This window comes from Trachypithecus francoisi, unplaced genomic scaffold, assembly GCF_009764315.1.
Source record: "Trachypithecus francoisi isolate TF-2019V2 unplaced genomic scaffold, Tfra_2.0 Lachesis_group4, whole genome shotgun sequence".
Taxonomy (NCBI): domain Eukaryota; kingdom Metazoa; phylum Chordata; class Mammalia; order Primates; family Cercopithecidae; genus Trachypithecus; species Trachypithecus francoisi.
The window spans coordinates 17,612,735-17,628,318 of record NW_022681469.1 but is presented as its reverse complement, the minus strand read 5'-3'; the positions used below and the strand labels follow the sequence as shown (position 1 = coordinate 17,628,318).

The window sequence follows — 15,584 nt, the reverse complement described above, 5'->3', positions numbered from 1 at the left end:
TGGCCAGCTAGCTGGGCTTCAGATAACTGACCACATGATCTAGTCTAGGCAGCATTGCTTTTTCTTTCTTTCCTTTTTCCCATCAACTTTTATTTTAAGTTCCGGGGCCCATGTGCAGGATGTGCAGTTTTGTTACGTAGGTAAACATGTGCCATGGTGGTTTGCTGAATCTATCAACCCCTCACTTAGGTATTAAGCCCAACATCTATTAGCTATTCTTCCTGATGCTCTCCTTCCTCTTGCCACCCCCAACCCGACAGGCCCTGGTGTGTAATGTTTCCCACCCAGGTGTCCAAGTGTTCTCATCGTTCAGCTCCCACTTAAAAGTGAGAACATGCAGTGTTTGGTTTTCTGTTCCTGCAATAGTTTGCTGAGGATAGTGGCTTCCAGCTCCATCCATGTCCCTGCAAAGGACAGGCTCTCTTTCCATTTTATGGCCGCATAGTATTCCGTGGTGTACATGTACCACATTTTCTTTATCCAGTCTTATTGATGGGCATTTGAGTTGATTCCATGTCTTTGCTATTGTGAATAGTGCTGCAATGAAAATATGCATGCATGGATCTTTATAATAGAAGATTTATATTCTTTTGGGTATATATTTAGTAATAGAATTGTTGGGTCAAATGGTATTTCTGGTTCTAGGTCTTTAAAAGTCACACTGTCTTTCACAATGGTTGAACTAATTTACATTCCCACCAACAGTGTAAAAGCATTCCTTTTTCTCTGCAACCTTGCCAGCATCTGTTGTTTCTTGACTATTTAATAATCACCATTCTGACTGGTGTGAGATGGTATCTCATTGTGGTTTTGATTTGCATTTCTGTAATGACCAGTGATGTTGTAAACCAAATCCAGCAGCACAGAAGCACAGCATTGCTTTTTCTATACATTATAATTCTTAGTTGAAATAAAAGTAAAAATATGAATTAAGTGGCAATAAACTCATGTAAATTTAGGGGCTCAACTTCCTTACTTCCTCTTTCTGTAGCTTTCTTCTCCTACCAGAAAGCTTTCCCTAGCTCCGTGGTGTTCATGGATCTCCAGCCACCCTGCCTTTACCAGCAAGCAGGCCTGTGTCCCCTTAGGAGCCCTGAGCCCCCTGCTACAAGGCCCTTGGGGATCCAGCAGTCATGCCCCAAACTCAGGCGGCAGGAGGTTAGTAATGGAGGCACCACAGCCTGATTGAGAGAAGCTTGAGGAGATGATCTGAGTACAGATCATCTGTGAGAGGCCCTCCCTAATAGCCAGAGGGAAGTGGAAGATGTCACTCCCTTAGGTGGAAAGTTCTATAACTTGGAGCAGATGGAGCAAGAGTGCATTGATTTGAATGTGGTCATCCTGGAGAAGAGTGTCAATTCTGAGACTGAAACCTCAGTCTTCCCTGCTCCTCTCTCCAAGGCAGGCTGGGAGTCTCTCCTGTGAACACTGCTGTCAGCATACTATTTATGTTACAATTATTTACTGCTGAGCTTGTCTACCCTAGGGCAAGGGACGTGCCTTTTTATCTTTTAATCCCAATGTCTGGTATGATATCTATCTGGCACATAGTAGGCATGAAAGACATTTCTTTAATCAAACAAAGTTAAAGAATGTGAGAGTGGAGTTGTTAGGTGCAGGATTAGCTCAAAGCCTGATGGGGTGACCCAGGAAATGGCTGAAGGTCGAATTTCTATTGCTCTCAGCTGCGAGAGCACTGTTCTGAGGATAAATTTCCTCCATTTTCCATGTTAACCTTGGAAACCTTTCTCCAAGTGATAGTCCACCGTAAGCTCTTCTTCCATTTTGGGCGACTCCTTCTCCGGGTTGCTACGCATTTCGGCACAGCCACGTGTTAAGAGCTAGACTGGGGGTGTTATAACTTCCATGTCCCACTGGGATATATGTTTTGTGAGGGAAGAAAGAGTCTTAGGTTCCTTGTAGCACAGATACCTTCAGGGAGCTGGGTGTTTATATAGAGCCCTGAGCACTTTGACATGGACTTTTTCTGGTTGAAAGAATGTTGAGAGCCCTATTCATTCCCATGAGTTCTCTATCAAAATGTACTTCTCCCTTTTGCAAAACTGGCAATGCCAAATTCGACCTCTTTGACTTCACTGTGCATCTGTCCCTATCACATGAAGTATTTCCCAGGGCAGAATTGTCCAACAGCGATCCCAGGACCACCAGCATCAGAATTACCTGAGTGGGCTTGCAAAAATGCAGATTCTTATCCTGCCATTTCAAACTACTGATTTAAAGATTATTCCTTTATGCTAGCTAAAGTTGGATAACTTCTATCTTCAGGCATGGGAAGTTGGTCCCCCTAGGAGCAGTGGTCCTCTTTGATGCTTCTAAAAAGATGTATGTCCAGATTGCACCAGGAGAAGGTAACTACTCTCTTTTGCCTGCCTCTTGCTGGTCTATAGTTATATGTAAAGTCTGTGATAGGCATTTGTGGGGATAAAATATCAACAAGATACTGCCTCTGTTCTCTGTTGCATAAAACTTAAAGTGTCTATATTCATAAACAAATCACTTCAATAAAGGGCACATTGGGGCAAATCAAATGCCATAAAACACGGGGGGAAGGAGAGATCATTTTGCTGAGGTTAGGATGATCTGGTTAGAGTTTTAGGGGATTTCAAATTAGACCTTGAACAATGGCTGGGACTTCCCAGACAAGAGGGAAACAAAGACTTTCTAGATTAATGTAGCAGCTTGATCAAGTCATGGAATTGAGGAGGCCAGAGTGATGTCTGAGCAGCAGAGAGGAGTCCCATGTGGCTGGGAGGGAGAATGCGGAGGCTGTACCATGAGAGGAGAGACAGATGCTGCTTAAAACTCAGGGACACCAGGGCTGTCTTCTGTGTCCAGGGTCGCGAGACAGCTTTTCCAGCAGGATTAGATGTGATCATTCCCCCTGGTGCAGAACCCGGTCCAAGAATTTCCATGCCCATCACGTTTCCTCATTCTGGGTTAATAAAACCCTAATTTCTCTTTCATCTTCTTGTACCCCATGCCTTCAAAATTGTTCTGTGCCATCTGCACTCTCATCTATGTGGCAGAGCCAAGCCTTGATGAGAGAGCAGAGGACAGGCCAAGAAGAGAAACAGTTGGGTCAGTTCTGTGCTGTCTATGCAGACGTGGGAGGTGAATAATCTGAAACAGTGGGTGATACAAAAGGCATTTATATTTGGCTTTGGAACGCACGACGTGATTGCTGGCAGCGGGGGTAGCAGATTTATCTTCGTAATTAGGCAAATATTCAAATGAGTTGGCACTCTCTGAACAAGCCACCAAATCCTAAGGCCATGTAAAAAGAAATCCCAGGATCAATTTTCATTTCAATGTGAATATTATTTATGTTAGTACTAGTTGGAATGTTCTAGAGTATTAGCATGCAGAGATTCCCATCACATTGGCTTCTGTGGCGAATGGGCTTCCATTGGCACATCTTCATTTGTGACTGATTTCTCATGAAGCTGGGAATGACCTTTACCAAATTTCAGAATCATTAAATGAAGCCTTCTGATTTATTGTGGTAAGGAATATGTTCTTTTATTAATAATAGTTTCGTGGTTGGTGTAGAAGACTTGCTTGAAAAATCATTTCTGTGCCTGTGTTGCAGTGTACACGGCAGGCTAGAAAAAGTCAATCACAATTCTAATTCCTTTTTGAACTTTAGCTTCCAGTAAAGTACAGTCAGATGTAAATTATTGCATGTACTCTAGGCCTATGTGTAGACAGAACAGAATTTATAACCATCAATAAAAACACTCATTTTAAGTTATTAATCTAATCATGGAATTTTATAGCTGGAAGTGACATTTGAGGTCATCTAATCTAACTATATCATTTTAGTGATGAGGCCCAGAGAAATTTAAGGAACTCGAGGATGAAGTACTAAAAGTGGGACATGGGCTAGCCAAGGATAAAAAAGTGCATTTGTTACTAAAACCAAACCCAACCTCAAAATCCTCTGTGGATAATTCCAAACAGTTGATTGTCTATGCACATGTTAGTTCCCATACTTCATGGGGTACATGATGGAGAGGACACTCCTAATCATTCCTTAACAATTATTCACCGAGCCCTAAGAGATTGCCAGGGCCTCGGATACAGTGAATAAGATAGGTATGGCCCTTGTCCTTCGAATCTTACAATCTCCCCTAGACACGCAGTGCTTTCCTGCTGGCTTTCAGGCCTGTCTTGGCTGTCCCGGCTCAACCTTCCAAGTCCTGGATGTAGGATAAACTTTAAGCCTGTCCACTGTTTAGTTTTCTGATGAGAGCAAACAGAAGAGTGTAACAGGGATTTTCTTCGGTCTGCTGGATCACCAACAAGAGATGGGGATGAGAGAACCAGACCAGAGCTCCCTAATTCCAGCTTCTAAATGTTCTCTGACATGCAAACCCAGTCCACACCCTACCCTGTTGCCCCCACAGTGAATGTCTGGAGGTACAGGGTGGAGGGAGCTCCAGTCTCAGAGAGGGTTTGTATTGAGTGGAAGAGGAAGAGGAAGAGGAAAGTTTCCCCAATATCACTGACTGAGCTGCTCCCAAATTTGAGAAGTTACAGAGATTCAGTGAAGAGAAGCACAGAAAGGGAAAGAAGGGAACAAGAGGAGAAAGCAGGTGCTTGTGTGCAAGTGGGGTGGGGTTACCAGAACTCCTGGGGAATTCCCAAAAATCCTGAACATTACTTCTTTCTCCCTGGCTGCAGATAGATGCAGCCCTTGGGAGGTAAGCAGAGGCACTGGTGCACTTTCTTTTGGCCCTGTGTGCAATGTCGTAAGAAGATAACAGAGCCAAACCACCTGCCTGAAGCCTGCATCTTCCCCCAAATATTGCAGGCCATTTGAAAGGGATCACCTCTATCTTCACTCCAGGGACAACTGCAGCACATGGGATGAGTGAGGAGTGGTACAAAATAATCCAGAGTGAGGATAGCCCTGGAGAGAAGCTGATTAGAAATGCCTTACGAGTGGGAACAGTCGATGGGAAACTATTCAACAAAGCAGGAAAAAGAGGTGATTATTTATCTGATGCCCTGATGGGGGAAAGATTTTTCTAAGCTTAAGAGAAATTACAAAGGAAAAGACTGATAGGTTTGTTTACGTTCAAATTAAAAACCGTGCAGGCCAAAAGGTAATGAAAAATTAAAAGGCAAGGAAATTGGGAAAATACTTGCAACAAACAAAATATTAACTTTCTGAATATGGCAAGAGGGCATGCAAATAGATTTAGAGCCCAATAAATAAATGCATAAAGGACGTGAACAGGTTGCAAAGAGAAATGGACATTTCTAACAAACATGAAAAGTATTTGGTTTCACCAAGTAATCTGAGATGCAAATGAATATACTAATAGCATATCTTTTATTGTTTTGTTTTTTTACCTAACAAAATTAAAAATCTCTCAGTCATTGTTGATGTGTTCATAGGAGATCAAATTGATATAACCTTACTTGAAATCAATTTGGCAATATTTATCAGAAGTCTTAGAATGTTCATGCTCTGTGATGAAGTAATTTCATTTAAGGGTTTCCATCCTAAGGGAACAATGTGAAATATACAGAGTTTTAAATTCAAATTGTTCATCACTAAAAATTGGTAATGATCTTAATGCTCAAAAAATAGGGTAAGAGTTAAACAAATTATGGTTTAGTTATATAGTAGAGTGTGCTATAACCATTAAATGTGACATTTGTGCAGAATTTTTAGACATAAAGAAATGCTTGCATATTTAATACAAATTGAAAAAAGAATATAAAATGAGATGTAGATTATCCTTCTAATTAGAATGTTACAAGGTAATATGTACACATATACAGAGAAAAGGGCTGCAGGAAATAAACCAAAATGTTAACAGTGATTATCTCTGGGTGGTGGGATTATGAGTGGTTTTTCCTTTGAAGATTTTTTTTTTTTTGTATTTAATCTTATAAACATATGTGATTCATTGAAGTAAAATAATAACAACCATCACCATCAGATACTTTATTTTGAAAGTATGGACAGGACCAGACATTGTGGCTCATGCTTGTAATCCCAGCACTTTGGGAGGCCAAGGCGGGTGGATCACCTGAGGTTAGGAGTTCAAGACCAGCCTGGCCAATATGGCGAAACCCCATCTCTACTAAAAATACAAAAATCAGCAGGCATGGTGGTGTGTGCCTGTAATCCCAGCTACTGGGAGGCTGAGGCAGGAGAATTGCTTGAACCCAGGGGAGCGGAGGTTGCAGTGAGCCGAGATTGGGCCATTGCACTCCAGCCTGGGTGATAGAGCAAGACTCTGTCTCAAAAAAATATTCCAAAAAACAAAACAAAACAAAAAAGAAAGTAAGGATGGGAGGAGGTAAACAGGGCACAGTTGGGGACTGTAAAACCCAGCCCCAAGCTCAGACTGGGAAACCGGTTGACTTCAGTGGAGGCTCACGCTCAGGAGCTGCGTTAACAAATCCTGTCACTGTCTCTAGGCTCAGAGTCCAGGGAGTAGGACAGGTTGTTGACAGGAGCTGAGTCTTACCCCGAAGCCCAGGTGTTAGATCCGAGTCCAGGTTGGAAAGGTCTCACTTCTCTACGGAGAAAAAGGGGCAGCTCATTGGTGGTCAGTGTTATGACAAGTGGGATAGAAGCTCCCAGGGAAAAGAGAGTGGGGAAAGAGAACTTCAGGAGCCCTGGAAGATTGTTGCATATCCTCCCTGGGTATGGCTTAGCATGTGATAGAAAGGTGTGCTTTTGATGTATCTTAACTGTGTGTAACCTACAACCCAGGATTCTCCAAACTTCAGAAAAAATACCTGTGCAGTTGAACTAAAGTATCAGGGCTGCAGTGGACCAGACAGGGAAGTAATGCTTCAGAGAAGAAGAGAAAACAGGGAAAGACCAGGAACCCAGAAAACCATCTCTGGGAGAAAAATCACTCTTAGTGATGGAAGCAGTGAGTGAAATGAGGCAGGTTCAGCAGAAATGCAGCTAGGGGCAGCCCCTGTCCGGGTGTGCCACTGTGAGTTTCCTGACCTGGCCACTGTTTATGAGGATCTAAGCGTGTGTTCCCACATAGCCTCCCTGTGACCAACAGCGAAAGTGCTGCTGGGTTCTGTGTGGTTAGGGGTGCAGTCTGTGGTCAAGGAACAGAATGAAATTAATTGGCCCCCTTGGGATAGCTGCAGCCTATATCTTTGGACTCATTAGCAAAGGGCTCTAACTAGGTGCGATAACCAGCTTCACGGGTAGGTTAGCTCTTGACTGTCAGGATTTCTGTTCTCTGCCCAATAGAGCAGGGGCTGAAAAATATTTCACAATAATCATCACAATGGAGGAACCCTGCGGGAGCTGGTAGGAGCTAGTTTTTTGTTTTTTGTTTTGTTTTTTGTTGTTGTTGTTGTTGTTAGCTGTCTCAACTATCCCGACATCATTCCTGGGTCTGAATGTAAAGCAGATAAAGTCCCCTCTGTGCATATGCATGTGTGGGGACATGCCACATGGATACATGCATATACATTTTGCTGTAATGTGTTCTTCACATCTGGGGATATCTTAGGTGGGTTCATCCAGAAGCAGACTTTGAGATGGAGCTTTGTATGCAGAGGTTACTGGGGAGCGGGCATGGGAGAGAGGGAGGGAGGGAGGGAGGCAGGGCAGCAGGACTGGTCAGAGGGAGCTACTGAGCGGCAATGGAATTGCAGCAAAGGTCTCAGTCCATTTGGACCTGGGATAGCCCTTCAGAGTGTCGTCCTGTTGTTTTTATGAAGTTGTTCACTTTGTACCCTCCAATGACCCAATTGACCTGTCACTGAGGGCCGGTCACCGCTTCTAAAGGGTCATACCTTAGATGAAACCTTGCCTTTGGCCAGGATTGATTCCCCGAGTGGGACTCAGCCTCGAGCCTCAGCAGGGGGATAACTAGGAGATCCCATGTCTCAGCTCTGAAGTGCGATCTTGGTGGCATCCCACGGCGCCCAACACAGTGGGTGATGAGAGTTTCAGAATACCTACATTCTGAAAACTGTTCCCATCCTGGGCCCATCAATGGTGGTTTCCAACAGGACAGCCTTCCTGATGGTCCTGGTCACTGTATCAGGGAGGATAAACGGAGCTTTTCTGTAGGGCTTGATGGGTCTGCTTCTAGAATACCATCAACCTCATCACCTGTGGCAGTGAACCTGGGCTTTGCCCCCTAGTTTAGGGAGCTAAAGTTGGTCACTTTAGTACTGTCCAGTAGAAACAGAATGTGAGTCACAGATTTAACATTTTTCTTGTAGCCACTTAAAAAAATAAAAAGAAACAGATGACATTAATTTTAATAACATAGTGTAACTTAATATAATCAAAATTTTATTTCAACATATAATCAACATTGAAAAGTATTTTAATTTGATTTAATTATTTTGTACTAGATTTTTGAAATCACATGTGAATTTTATACAATGGTGCATCTCAATTCAGACTGGCCATGTTTCAAGTGTACAGTAGTTATGTGTGGGTAGTGGCTATTGTATTGGGATAGTTCTAGAGTACAACCTCTTTCTGCCATGAATTTACTCCTCCCATTTAAGAAAATGAGGTTTTTAATTGGAGGAGGTTAGATGGCCAATAATTCAAATTAATTACCATTATTTTTAAAAACATGTACAACACACCGGATTGATTTTGTTTTATGTGCAGTACAAAGAAGACTATTCAATATTGGTACTTTCCTTCTAGAAGTTTCTAAGCTCTGCTATAGTGTTTACTGATTTGGCTTCTAAATCTATGTTATCAGTCTTCAGCTCTGGCTGCAAAAGTAGAATATTCTTGTCTCTTCCATGGATGATGACACCTTCCACTTTCCCAAGTAGAAAGTTAATGATTTTCTGCATTGCAAATGAGGGCAAGAATTTCTGTGATTACAAATTTTACTTTTAAGAATATTTCTGGGTAAAACATTTTAATTGATTAGATCGCATTTTAACACTGAAGAGAATAGTATTATAAATGAGTTAGATCTCCTCTGCCTTTGGCAAACACCAGGATGGATTTTCTAGGTATAAGTACACAGCTGTGTGCACTGTTTGCTATTATTTATATGAAGCCAATTGCTTTCTCATCCTCCACTGCTCTGAGTTTGTTTGTGTTCCTCTCACTTTTCCACATCTCTGTTTCTCTCCTCCTCCTTGTGATTTGGTGTCTGCTAGCTTTTGATAAGTTCTCTGAGAGGTGGGTGCTGGGGAGGTTGCACTTCTGGACTTCCTACCTTGTTACTCCTCCTGGTGGGAAGTCCCCCATGAGTGGAGGCTCCATGAGTTAAGGATATTGTCATGTCCTCTGGGATCTTTTTTTTAAAAACTATTTCAGTAGCTTTTGGGGCACAAGTTTTTTTTTTTTGTTACATGGATGAATTCTATAATGGTGAACACTGGGATTTTAGTGCACCCGTCACCCGAGTAGTGTATATTGTACCCAGTGTGTAGCTTTTTTTTTTTTTTTTTAAATCCCTAGCCCTCTCCCATCCTCCCCCTTCTGAGTCTTTGAAGTCCGTTATATCACTCTGCATGCCTTTTTGGATTCAAGAAGTTTCCTGCTTTCCTGGTTCATCTCATCCTAGGAGCCAACATTACAGATTATGTAGAATTTATCTGGTTCTGGCCCGGCGTGGTGGTTCACGCCTGTAATCCTAGCACTTTGGGAGACTGAGGCAGGCAGAGCACCTGAGGTCAGGAGTTCGAGACCAGCCTGGCCAACATGGTGAAACCCCGTTTCTACTAAAAATACAAAAATTAGCCACGTGGTAGCAGGTGCCTGTAATCCCAGTTACTCGGGAGGCTGAAGCAGGAGAATCACTTGAACCTGGGAAGTGGAGGCTGTAGTGAGCCAAGATCACACTGTTGCACTTCAGCCTGGGGGACAAGAGCGAGACTTCGTCTCAAAAAAAAAAAGAATTTATCTGGTTCCTCAGCTACCAAGGCTCCAGCAAGATTTGAGGGCACCTGGTGGCGCTGGTTTCTGTCAGGCCTTTTTAAAGGAGCTTTGCTTTGCTTCCTTCAGAATAGGCCTGGCCAGTTGAAACACATGAACCACATACCTAATTTTAGATTTTCCAGTAGCCACATTAGAAAAAGTAAAAAGGAACAGGTTGACTTACATTTAATAGTGTATTTTACTTGGCCCTATATATCCAAAATATTATTCTTGTTTCAATGATTAATCAATGTAAAATTTATTGAGAGATCGTATTTTTTTTTTTGCACTAAGCTTTCAAAATCTGGTATACTTTAAACACATCTGAATTTGGGTGCTACATTTTCGTCAGAAATACTTGATCTATCGTTAGAGTCCATAAAACTTACAATTGAAAATGTGAGTGCACATATCCAAGTTATTCTAAACATATTTAAAAGTTTTTTAATAACTAAATTGAGTACCAAAAAAAATCAGCTTTAATATTCACGCTCCTATTAATAGAACTGGTTTATCTCTTTTAGGTAAGATTAACTTTGAAGCAGATTGACTTTGAAGCAGAGTGAAAAGTAGTCCTACCAAATAAAGTTGTGTTTAGTGGCAACAGGCTTTATATTGCCTTCATTTTAAAATTTAAATGGAAGTTTAATTAAAATAACATCAAAGTCGAAATTTACTTTCTCAATCCCAGTAGCCACATTTCAACTACTCAATAGCCACATGCATGGCTATTTTAGAATCTTTTAAAGTACTGTGGAATTGAAACAAACAAAATATAAACAGAGCAGAACTGCGTAGTGATTTCCTCACAGTATTCGCTCTGTGGCTGTTCTCACACTTCCTCTGTGTGTGTTTCTCCATTACCTACCTTCCCGATTCTTTTCCTTTTTTTTTTTTTGAGACCGAGTCTCACTCTGCTACCCAGGTTGTAGTGCAGGGGTACAATCCTGGCTCACTGCAACCTCTGCCTCCCAGGTTCAAGTGATTCTTCTGCCTCAGTCTCCTGAGCAGCTGGGATTACAGGCGCTTGTCACCATGCCCAGCTAGTTTTTGTGTATTTTCAGTAGAGATGGGGTTTCACCATGTTGGCCAGGCTGGTCTCAAACTCCTAACCTCAAGTAATTTGCTCCCCTTGGACTCCCGAAGTGCTGGGGTTACAGGCATGAGCCACCGTGCTGGGCTCCGATTCTTTATCTGAGATTCCAGCAGCTGTCTCTCTGCCTTTGAATTGCATTCGCTCCTGTCTCCTGTCTTTACGTCATTGTTTTCCACTTTTCCCTCCATCTATCTTCTTTTCTTTCCCTTTCTCCTCCTTTTACATCTTATTTTCCTCTTGAACTAGCCGCAAAGTGTTTTTTAAATGTTCTTTTGTGTATTGGCTAGCTTTAAATCCCAGGAATAAAATAAGAGAGACAGTTTAGATTTTTCACTCACGTTAAATAAAGTAAAACTTAAACCCCAAAGAACCAAAGTCATGTGACCCTGACTTGATTGCCTTTTTTTTTGGGTCATTAACTAACGAAGGGGAGAACCATCTCGGAGTTCATCTGAGGTCAGCCTGGGACTCTGTGTGTGGTTTTGCAGAGAGGGCCTCTGGGATGGTCACTTGTGGTTTTTTGTTCTTTTGTTTCTGACTCCAACCGTTGACTTCTGCTTGGAGATTAAAAATGACACTGAAGTCTGTCGGCACTTCTGTCTTTGTAAGGGGTGGAGGGAGGTCAGCTCTGCTCTACGGGGTGATGGCAGCCATCGGAAGTAGGAAGAAGCCTCTTAACCAAGGATGTGAGATGCTGATGAAGCTGAGGGAAACATTAGCAGGGGCTGGTGGTGTCCTCAAATGGAGACTGGAGGGAGGGGAGCAGGGGGGAGTGAGGCCGGAACCTCAGGTTAAGTTGGGCCAGTAGAAGGGTGACCATTACCAGGTCACTCTCCTCGCTGGGTCTCGGCTTCTTTCCTCCTTCTCAAATCCAGCTGCACTCTTTGTGGTTCCCCTACTGTACCGGCCCATGGGACCAGATCTATTTTGCAGAACATTCTCATTCTCATTGCCAGCCATGCAGCCAGTGACAGAGCTGAGAAGAGGTGAAGCCAAACATTTGTATTATTAAAAGCTATGAGGGGAAGGAAAGTAATAGTAGCGAGTGTATTTTCATGTTCCATTTCACTTCTGGGATAATTCAAGTCTGTGTGGACCATTTTTGCTTGACCTGTCAAGACCCAAACATGTATCCACTGCTGAATACTCCCATGCGTCTGTGTCCTCCACAGTGCCTGCCCTCATCATGGTCCAGTACTCATAGCCTTCCACTAGAGCTGGTAGAAGAGGCAAAACTGGGGCTGTGGACATTTTTGGGGAGCATTTTGTGCAATTCAGTCTTATTCAATTTACCAAGTGTTTCTTACTATTTTTTCAAACCTATATTTTTAGGCTGTTATTTTGCACCAGGCCCTGAGATGAGCATTGCATGAAGATCAGCTCATTTACTTATGTTCTAGGGTAGGCAGGTCCTTGAAAAGAATCCCCGCAGTTCCTTTCATCCAGAGCTTGTAAGTATGGCTATATAACATAACTGATGGTGTAAAACATAACTCATGAAACAGGTAACTGTGCAAAGCAGTGTTGTATTAAGTACCCGGATGATACTATGGCAAATAAATGCATCAGACATTCAGAGAAGGGAGAGATGACTTAGCACTAAAATTGAGCCTTGAAGGTAGCTATGACTGGGATAAGTGGAGAGAAAGGAAGACGACATTTTGAGTTGGAATAAAAGGGGCTAAAATTTTGGTTAGAGTGGGCTAGAAAGGCTATAGGACACAAGAGATACACATGTGAGTAATTGTTGAATGAACAAATGGATGGCTCCAGGCTTTTAAGCCTGGACGGCAGAACCTAGTGAGGCTGCGAGAAGGAGTAATGAGAATAGTGACAATGATGTCAGTTTGGGACACGTAGAGTCTGTGATGATGACAGGTCCAGCTGGAGATGCTTGTGGGCACCCGAGCTAGATTGTCGGTGAAAAATTGAGTGAAAATACAGGTTTGAGAGTCATGGAATAGAGGTGATAGTGAAGTCATAAAATAGGATTTGTTTCCAAGATGAAAGAAGAGGGTGTGAAGAGAACACAGGTTGCCCTCAGGGGGAAGAAAAAGTCAGCAAAGGGCACAAAGAAGGATGCACAGGGCTGGGTGCTGTGGCTCACGCCTGTAATCCTAACATTTTGGGAGGCTGAGGTGGGCAGATTGCCTAAACTCAGGAGTTCGAAACCAGCCTGGGCAACATGGTGAAACCCCGTCTCTACTAAAAATACAAAAATTAGCCAGGCATGGTGGCGTGTGCCTGTAATCCCAGTTACTCTGGAGGCTGAGGTAGGAGAATTGCCTGAACCTGGGAGGCAGAGGCGGAGGTTGCAGTGAGTCAAGATCGCGCCACTGGACTCCAAACTCTAGCCTGGGTGACAGAGCAAAACTCTGTCTCCAAAAAAAAAAAAAGAAGGCTGCACAGGAGAGGTAGGAGGAGAGCCAAACAGTGTCATGTGAGGGGTCCAGGAGTGAGAAGGTTTCCCAGTGTGGGCTGCCTCCTGGGAAAGGGAGGAAGAACAGGATGGTGGAAAAGCCAGAAGCAGAACCCAGGTTGTTTCTGGAGTGGAACTGGGAAAGGACATTTGTGGATGGAGGTTTGTTCATTTTACACTTGCAGATAATTTTATCCAGAGGCCTGAATGAATGTTAAACTCTTGCTATAGAGGTGAAGACTTCTTTTGAGAACGTTTTGCAAAATAGAGAAACACAGCAAAAAGTCTCTGATAGTCTGTTGAGTTTACAGCAAGAAGAGAAATCACCAAGGTCTTAGAACTGTTTTCCTTCTCTTCTGAGAATCCTCTCCTGCAAACTCTCTCGTTTCTGCAAATAGTGCTCATATGCTTTCACTTGTCCTTAAGCTCAAATGCAGCCACATCGTATACATAAGCCAGCTCCCCTGATGGAACTCCACAGGAATTAGGAATGTCTATAGATTTTTCAGCAGAAATAGAGGCAAGAGAATTGGCATGCTGTGAGTCGATCTGCATCCAAACCTTTTCCAAATCCATATTCTTTTCGTTGTGTAAGTTTGTCCAGTGAATTTCATTATGGTCCATGATAGAAATGTTATTCTGTGGAGACAGATGTAAATCCACTTCTGTTATGTAAACAATACTTTTGGACCTCACTCTGGAACCACCGTCAGACTGGAAAAGGGTTTGGGAGTAGGGATGGGAGTAGCAGAGTTTGGGAAATTATGTGATTTTTTTTCCCCTGAATTCCAGCTAAACCTGTAAGTGTTTAAGATTTTTACAGACTTAGGAAAAGCCTGTTCAGCTTAGGCCTAGGACAACTTTTTATTTTTGTTCAAATTTGTTTCTGAGGGGATGAGTCTGAATAAGAATCAGGTCGCTTCCAGATCCCAGAGAGCTACTGAGGACCAGCAGCAAATGTGTCCATGTTTTGTTGAGAGTTCATCTCTGTGGAGCCATGCTTATTTTAGTTCACATAAAAATGTATTACCAAATATCTATTACTTCCTGAGTAAAATGAAATTGAAAAATACTTACAGAATAATGACCCATTTCCCCATGTGGATGCAAGTGGCAAATCTTTTCATTCATGATTTCAGCATGTATTTATTAGGTTCAGTACAATGTTTCTGAGACTACGAAAGGGTATTTCGAGTAACGTCCATCCTCTAGGGGGTTGTAATGTAGGTAGAGAGACAAGAAGATCTCCAATAAAATGATTTAAAAGTAATTTGGCTAAATATGTAAGACACTTTGTAGCCTATACACTAAGAATTCAAAATAAGTTAAGTATTTTTTTAAGGGGTAGAGAAACCAGAGATGGCTTCCTGGATGAGGCAGATCAAGAACCGGATCACGTAGAGTAAAAACCGGAAAAAATTTGTGGAACCCGGAAAAGAGCGTGTGCAGGTAAGCAAAGGCATAGAGGTGGGAACAAGAGACATGGTGTAGGTGGAGAATTTGTACTGTGGAGAAATGAAGGATGAGATTTGGTAAAGGGGCTGGGGTCAGAGTACAGAAGGGCCTGAGTGCCAGACTCATAACTGCTGTGCACACCTTAGGGGCTACGGGGCTGCTGTAGGATCTGAATAAGGGAGTATGTCCAGCCACCCCCAGCACTGTTTTCCCCATTGCCAAGCATTTCTTCTTTAAAGAGCTTATTGCTCTCTGAAATAAACTTCTGGTTATTTGTTTGCTTCTTTGTAGATCATCTCCGCAGCTAGAATGTGAGTGCCATGGGGTCAGGAAACATGTCTCTCTGCTTCACTATAGGACTTTTCCCAGTATCTAGAACAATCCTGGCAGAATTATATATGTGTATGAATACATATGTATACATCTCTCTCTCCCTATATATATATATATATATATATATATATATATATATATAGGGAGAGAGAGGGCTGTGTGGAAATAGATATTTATCTTTATACATAGATATCTCTCTATAGGTTTTTCTCTACACAAACACACACACAATTCAAATCAAGATGTATGGCTATGTAGATATAGATATTTATATATACACAGATATAGATGTAGATAATTCTTTATATACATGGATATATTTCTCTATAGGTCTCTCTGTCTCTCTATCTATATAAGCT

The 15,584-nt window shown here is 42.3% G+C and overlaps 1 protein-coding gene and 1 long non-coding RNA gene across 2 annotated transcripts in view; both read left to right on the top strand.

Moving 5' to 3' along the window:
• TMEM178B (transmembrane protein 178B) overlaps positions 1-15,584 on the top strand; it is a 409,381-nt gene that overhangs the window by 157,903 nt on the left and 235,894 nt on the right. The gene's annotated exons all lie outside the window — the stretch shown is intronic.
• LOC117072700 lies at positions 7,195-15,218 on the top strand. Its single transcript, XR_004432913.1, has 3 exons — positions 7,195-7,321; positions 12,351-12,469; positions 14,780-15,218. It is a non-coding gene; the product is annotated as an uncharacterized LOC117072700 (long non-coding RNA).